Source organism: Magnolia sinica, chromosome 1 (assembly GCF_029962835.1).
Source record: "Magnolia sinica isolate HGM2019 chromosome 1, MsV1, whole genome shotgun sequence".
NCBI lineage: Eukaryota > Viridiplantae > Streptophyta > Magnoliopsida > Magnoliales > Magnoliaceae > Magnolia > Magnolia sinica.
In genome coordinates, this window is record NC_080573.1 from 109,177,996 (window position 1) to 109,185,908 (window position 7,913).

At 37.7% G+C, this 7,913-nt stretch overlaps 1 protein-coding gene across 1 annotated transcript in view; it reads left to right on the plus strand.

Moving 5' to 3' along the window:
• Window positions 1–7,374, plus strand: part of LOC131253608 (ribosome biogenesis protein YTM1-like) — a 90,960-nt gene extending 83,586 nt beyond the window's left edge. The window contains exon 9 of the transcript XR_009175268.1: window positions 7,236–7,374. The gene's annotated coding sequence lies outside the window, so the exon portion shown is untranslated. The remainder of the gene's footprint in view (window positions 1–7,235) is intronic.
• The last annotated feature ends 539 nt before the right edge of the window (window positions 7,375–7,913 follow it).

The following is a 7,913-nucleotide window of genomic DNA, read 5'->3' on the forward strand; positions in this document are numbered from 1 at the left end:
TATACGTTGCATTATGTGATTGTTGGGCGATTCATCTATGTGATGAGGTGATAGGGCCCGATGGTGAGCTCTTCCCAGGATCGATTCTTAAAAGGTGGGGCAACTTATTGTACACGATGCGCTGACGGGACCCAATGACTATATTGTATTGTCAGGTAACCTGTCGTATTCCCCCAATGTGGTGACGAGACTCGATGAGTAGTTTGGACACTCGATAACAGCCCTCGTGTTGGTCTAACCAAATTTGTGGATGGTATAATTTAGACTTGGAACCATACAGATGCCTCGAGGCAGACATTGGAGTAATATTCTTTTATGTGAACAAGCTCCACTTTCCAGCTTACGGAAGCAATTGATATTTAGGGTATGATACCTGACAGTTACCCTAATTGGGCATTATGAAGCCCCCTGATTTCATGTACATACGTGCTGAGAGTAGGGGGAGGGTGGTGAACTTATCATAGGGGAACGGTGAATTGCACCCATCCTTCTATTCTATCAAGAGAGATGTGAGGTTGTCTTTAATGTTATTATTTGGAGTATTTGAAGTATTTGAAGAGATTGGACACCATATGCATCTATGCATTTGCATGCATGTTACATTCCATCTGTATCCATTACACATTACTCAGTCAGGTTAGTAGATGCACAACCAGACCATCAAGTGCTTATTCATAGTGGCTAAGATTTCGGTTACGTATGAGACTAACTTGAGATTAGGGGTTTATCACCTTGAAACTCACTATCCTAATTATGTATGTGACTGGCTTGGATATAAGTTTTTTGTGCTGGACTCCACAACTCATGAAACCGTGCACTAGTATCCCATCCACATTATTGGTTATATCCTTTACTTTTTGTAACATAATAATAACATGCTTAGTTATTCACTTCTTATTTGTGGTTATTTGCGCTTTACTTTGTTAGTTGTAAATGCTACTTGATTGTAATGTTATGCCTTTTATTTGGCTATGTTATACCACTTGATAGAACTACCCAGTGAGCTTTCATAGCTCATCACATTGCTTCCTCTTATACTTACAGGGAGGACTTGTTAGTGGAGACATGTAGGCACAACTTATTTAAGATTTTATTTTTAGCTGTGTATTATATATATAAAAAAAGTACTCTACAGTAAACATTTATATATGGATTTCATGATTTGTGATTATTATAAAGTCGTGCTTGGGTACCATTTAAAAAATAAAAAAATATTCAGTCAGCACTGGATTTAGAGTTAGGGAGGTTGGAGAGCCCATTCACCGAGTTTGGGGTGTTACACCACTCTCACCAATACATGGTGTTGCGGGAGAGACTCTGATCCACATAACAATAGTAGAACATGCACACAACTAATGACCAACCTACGACAAACGATCAACACATGTGGTGTTGCTCAATGGGCCACAATTGTTTTAAGCCCAAATAGTTATTTTCACATCAGTAGACTTGAAGAGTGGTTACGAAGATATCTTTCCAGTCACTGCCTCAAAAATCTATAAATAAGAGAAAGGCAAAGAGCTTTTGGCTCTCGCCAACCCAACACAAATTAATTTTACAATGCAATGATGTCTATTTGATTTTATCTTATCTTAGTTTTTATGAAACTAGAGGTAGTGTAATCCAACTTGTCTATGCTATTATGCTAGATTGACTTTAACATAGGGGTAGCGTAATTTCGTTTGTTTACACTGATATGTTGGATTGAGCTACATTAGTAGTGTAATTCCCTTCGATCTACACTAAGTGTCGGATTGCAATGATGACATTTTCTGTTCTTTTATAATAGTGTAATTTCCATCGTCTACACCTAAGTCGCTGGATGGAGGACGATTTAGATTTAGGGTCTCGCCATCTATGGCATAAACTTTAAATCATCAAGGGATACTTTTGTAAGTTTTTATTTCCTTTTCATTTCAATAAATATAATTGAGTTCCTTCTACTCTCACATTATACGAATCAAGTTATCTTTGCTATCACGCTAAGAAAAAAAATCCATTCGACTGATTCCATATACAAGACACCTAATTTCACAAAATCGGGTTAAAAGGACAAACCCTCCCCTTTCACAAATCACCTAATTTCCTTTACAAGTGACTAAATAAACGGCTGAACTACTTTAGTTCTCAGTTATAGATGACCACTCACGGTCTCTCAATCTATCATAATGCTTGATATCATTTGACATGCCCGACATCATACACATGTATCAATGACCAAATTTCGAGCTAAACAGCTTCTTTAGCATGCCTAGTGGGACCTGTGTGCAATGCTTGATCCAGTTTTACGATGCAATGAGTAGAAGGTTCACAAGGATTTTTATTAATCCCGAAGACTAGGAGATATTACATTTATAGGAAGAAATTCCTACGAAGTTAGGCCCCAACTCCCTGGCCCTCCAAAGCCGGCTCCTTTAGAGGTCGGATCATCTTCATTCAGTAACACATTTGAAAGTGTTATAGGCACTTTGTACAATGTACATACTAGCATATAACAACTGTCTAAACAAGTATGGATTCAAACTAAGCAAGATGGCTTCAGGTTAAGCAAACAAGGATCTAGGCTGAAAATCTCAATAGGCTTATGGGTCTTTTGTTCAAGAGGTTTCTCAATGTTGGCCTAACACTATGGATCCCTAAGCCCAATTCAACCCTCTTTTAGATCAGCCGATACCTAGCCGAGGATCAACTGGTTCGATCAATACTATTTTGTTGAAATTTGCCACCCCCAGTTGGCATTAGGAGGAACAGCCGACCTTACAGCCAATTCTACCGAGAAGTGCCAAACCATGGAGCCCTTGGGGTACAATATATCTTAGGAACCAAACAACCTTGGGGGGTAACCTCTTGTGCATCTGATTCCTCCAATGGTTAACCTGGTTCCCCCAATGGTTAACCTGGTTAGTCAGGAACATCGAGCATCCGCTCATGTCCCTGAAATGGGCCATGGCGATTTAATTAATTTAATCCAAGAGTTAGTAAGCCATCAACAAGGCTGCCATATTAATAAGCCAACTTATAGAAAGCCCTATCTGGAATGGATAAATTGGTACAATGAGTTGTCGAGAGGGTATAGACCTTCTAAGTGTACTCTATTCTCAGGCCATAAAACATATTGGTCGCTTTACCATTCAATGCGGTGAAATTTCAAATAAAGACTTCCAGAAGCTCTGGCCTTCTGAAATTTCTCTTATTGAAATGGCCTTTACACAGTACATTAATCAATTGCCACCTAACTCTATTAACATGTGGCCAGAAATGGAAGAGAAACTTCATTCACAATTCTTTTGAATTAAGCCAAAGGTTTTCATGGTTGATTGTCCTATCTAAGGTGGTTGTTGGGAGAAACGGTCGATAAATATATTGTTTGCTTAAAAAAGGCGAGAAATAAGTGCTTGGTCACCATGCCTGAGGTCGAGTTTGTTAAACTGGCCCAAGACAACTTAGATATTGAATTATGCAAGAAATTTGAGGGCATGAAATTTGAGGATCTATTCAATCTTTTTGCCCGAGTAATCCGTTACGAGTGGCTCTTCCGAGAGGAAAACCATTCATATACTAATCTCTGACTAAGAAGGATATGGATGTTCCTTCCAGCTAAAATACGAGGAGGAATATATTTGAAGTTAGAAAACAATGTTCATTTAACATAATTCATGCCAACGAGATTTTCGACCACCTCTCAGAGGGAACATTCATTAAGGTTCCTACGAACCAAAGAATTCCCTCAACCGAATAACTCAAAAAAAAAAAAATTTGAATACTGCAAGTGGCATAGTACAAATTCTCATTGCACGGTTAATCTTGTAGTTTTTAGGAGCATCATCCAAGCCAATGTCGATAAAGGACTGTTGAAGTTCCCTTAAGTGGTGACAAAAACTATGGTGGTCAACACCAAAGTAAATATCAACACACCTAACGTACAAAAGCTCAATGCCCTAAGGTTGAACACCGATCTCATGATGACCCCAAGTTAACAGTCCGTGAGTCGAACTACAATTACCAACCAACGAGTTAAGAGCTGACCCCAAGCTACTAAGGACTAAAGCTACCAATGATACATGAGGGGCAAGTTAAAGAAACCCCACGGTCTTCAATTGGGAGATGGCATCATAGTCTATTGTACGACTGATGCAACTACGAGGCTAATTCTAGTCACCAATAATCAATTGGGCTGAATGGCCAAACACTAAAGGCCCTGCAAGATAGAACAATCGCCGCACCAATAATTCTATCAACCACTGCATACAATGCTACAAGCTCGGCAACTCGACAATCATAAAATTAGAGTGAAGACCATAGGAAGTTAGCCTTGTGACCACCTTAGAATGGTCAAGCCGCTTGACCTAGGGGAAAACAGATGGATGAAAGTCTTCCACCCCATATTTCCCATACGACCCTTTGGAATGACTTGCGCACGAAAATGCCCTTGGTAAAGACAATAGGCAACATTGAGGCTTACGATGAGCTTAGTTCCGCAAGGACCTATGATAAAACAACATGACCAATTGAAATAGAATCATATTAATCAAGAGTCAGACCAACCAATTGGCAAAGGTTAAGACCAAGCCTTTGACGTTGATATGAGTTTGGAAGACCTCATGATCGGGTTTAAAGACAACGTTACACTTGACAATTTTCTTAGCAATGACAAGCTCTTGGAGGACCAAGTGCTTTTGATTGAGGAAGTAATGGCCAACGATATGCTATTGGCCAATAAGATTGATTTCCAACGAATGGAGGTCAATGAGGAACAACCTATTGGCCATATTGTCAATGAGAAAGAAAATATTGAGTATTCGACCACCTCAAAGCCACCATAAGGTTTGAGACTTTGCGACCAATTATAGTTAACTGTAACTTGGTTTTCATGCTTCCCTTGTTCTTTCAGGCAAAAGCCAACCAACTTAATAGCATAAAAGGGGATGTGAAAGAGTATGGAGCCAAAATGGCCATCCAAGATGACGTTCTTGTGGAAATAGTCGAGAATAAGCTTGTTCCTCTTATTACATTAGAGTCAGGTAAAGATTTTTAAAAATGCTTTTTACAAAGCCCACTCACAAAATAACTCGGCACTTGAAGTCGCTTTATATCACAGCTCACTTCGATAGATGTTTTGTGACCAGATACTGGTTAACAATGGTGCAACTATTAATATTTTTCCATCTTCTATGTTAAAGAAGCTAACATAGAAGTGGCGGGCTGATCATATCTATGGGTAGATCATTACTAAGGTCAACTACCCTAAGACATAAATTGGCCAGTACACCTACAAGTGGGCCTTGATAGTTAGAAATAACTCCCCTAGGATTATAAATTCATTCTATTTGGGCTCCTCTCCCCCAAATCTGAATTTGCTAGGGTTTAAAAGAAGGAGAAAGAGAAAGTAGGAGAGAGAGAAAAAAAAGAAGAGAAAGAGATAAAGGGATCTTGGTTCTTGTCAGGTTTCTTCCCAATCAAACCCTTGTTGTTATCACATCTTTCGCTGAATTCACCTCTACTTGTAATTAGAGGTAAGAATTTTATTCAATCCTTAGATTTAGAAAACTAATTATAGATTTCTCACTCCTAATGAGTTCTCTTGGGTTTTGATGTGGGAATTGGTGATTTTCTCCAAAAACCCCAACCCTAGTGTGATTAGATCGCATAATCCTCTCTTAAGGTGCGGATCATTCATTTAGATTTCTTTTTTATCAACGCTTGATAGTGTTAGATAATGATTATTATTATTATTATTATTAGGATTTCATATGTTATTTGTGTTTAGATTGTTTTATTATTGTATTTCAACTGCTATTTGAAGTTGGTACCCAACATGTTTGATGAAATGCTTGAGCAAAATGAAATTCTTAAGTTTTTTTTTTTTTTTTGTTGCTAATTGATTAATGTTATTGGTATATGTTAAATTGTGTTGATTAACATTGGATTGTAATGATTTGTATATGTGCTCCATTGATACCCTAGTGGGGCATTGATCGGTGTTGTTAATATATATTGGATTGTATTGTATTGATATAAGTTAGAGCCTGATGATTCACACATGTGTTTAATTGATATATCTTATTGTGGTATTAAGCTATTTTGCGATTATGATTATGTACTTCAAATTTGAATTGTTGTTGCGTAGATCGAGCCCTGCAAATCGCTTAAGAAAATGGATGGCTCATTTCAGATTGGCTATCCCAGACTTATATGGTTGACTGAGGTTAAACACGGATGTCCGACAATAGTTGGAGATAGATAGGATACTCTGCACCAAATGCTGATTTTATTTGAGGTTCTCTATTATCGATCGGATCAGTCCAATTCATTACTTGATCATTCTTATGCTTGGTGGTTGTATAATATTCAAAAGAATATGAGATAACACTATTACATGTGATTAAGTTCATTCATAACCGTTAGTGTGTTATAATCTTACAAAGACTTATGAGCTGGGCATGATAGTATGAGACACTGTGTCTGAGCTGTCGGCCTACATTGGGGTGACGTGCCTGCTACATCAGCAAAATGTTGGGTGACAAGCCTGCCATGTTGATAAAACATTAGGTGATTAGCTTACTCGTAGTGACCATCGAGTACCGATGAATGCTATGACCCTACTATGTTCTTACTGGTATGGGGTGGTGTGCATTCTCCATATTTGATGCTTATTTGATGACCTTTGCCCTAATTGTAAATATCCTGGGGCAACGTGCCCTACTATCAATTAGATTAAGTTATATGGACTATTAGGTGATGAACCTAAATTTAAATCAAGGGACACTGGTGAGGGTCCGCTATGTGCCACTAAGAGCTACGTGAATTCATTTAGTGACTATTGATAGAATTAATGTTATCCTAGCTTTACCAATCTGCTGTTTGAACCAGAAATAATAACTACTTGGCTAATCATGCATATTATTATATCATTGGGTTGTCCCTCGGTCTAACCATTACACATATATTGATGTCCTCACTAGCAATAATGTTGATGTGGAAAGTTCACGACTATTGTATTCTTGGGCATCATTATGGTAAACATTGTTAGGTTGTATTGTGAGCCAACCATTGTACATATCATCAATACATTTAATAATTAATTTAAGAATTATTTGTTTTATAATGTTATTATTGCCTATGCTTGATTGTGTTGATAACATGTGTAGCTTAGAAAATGCAACCGCTAAGTTAGCTACTCACTCCTACCTAGGGCAGTGTTTTAAAACACCAACTAACAGATATTATGGATGCAGGTACCACCGAGGTCTTAGACGGGTAGGGTTAGACTAGGTTGCACTATCGCTGTAATGTTTTAAGAATATTGGACGAAAATAGAAGATGTTACATTTTATTCATTTTTTGTCATGTATATATTGGAGTCCGCAATTTTGTGGACTTCGTGGTTTGGTATTTTAGAATGTTTATTGTGGCTTATATAGTCCCCATTTGGGCAGACACCACTTTTGGAATTGTATATGTTGAATAATAACAATCTTTTTTGTTTTTGGGGTTTAATTATCTCTGCTTAACTTTTGATACATCTAATTTAAAGCTACTCTAATTATTGATCATGAGTGAATGTTAATCGAATTGTGTGGGCACGTGGGAACTCACCCACGTACATTTTTGCTAGGTTCACAACTGAAAACTCAGGATTAAAGTCTCCGTAATTTTCGGATTGTGACATGCATCGTTGAAGAAATTCCATAATGAGCGTAGCATCATCAGTCAAATCATCGTTCAAAATCACGACCATTTTAGATAAAACAAAGAAACACCTTTAATATGAAGGATTGCAAAATGATTACTTTATCAACATAGTTGAATGTATCTTGGAGAGAGATGAAGTCTCTAATGATGGAATAAACTTCTAAGACCTCAAGATAGATCCCACCAAGTTAGACAATTCTCATGTTGATCTTTAAGACCCT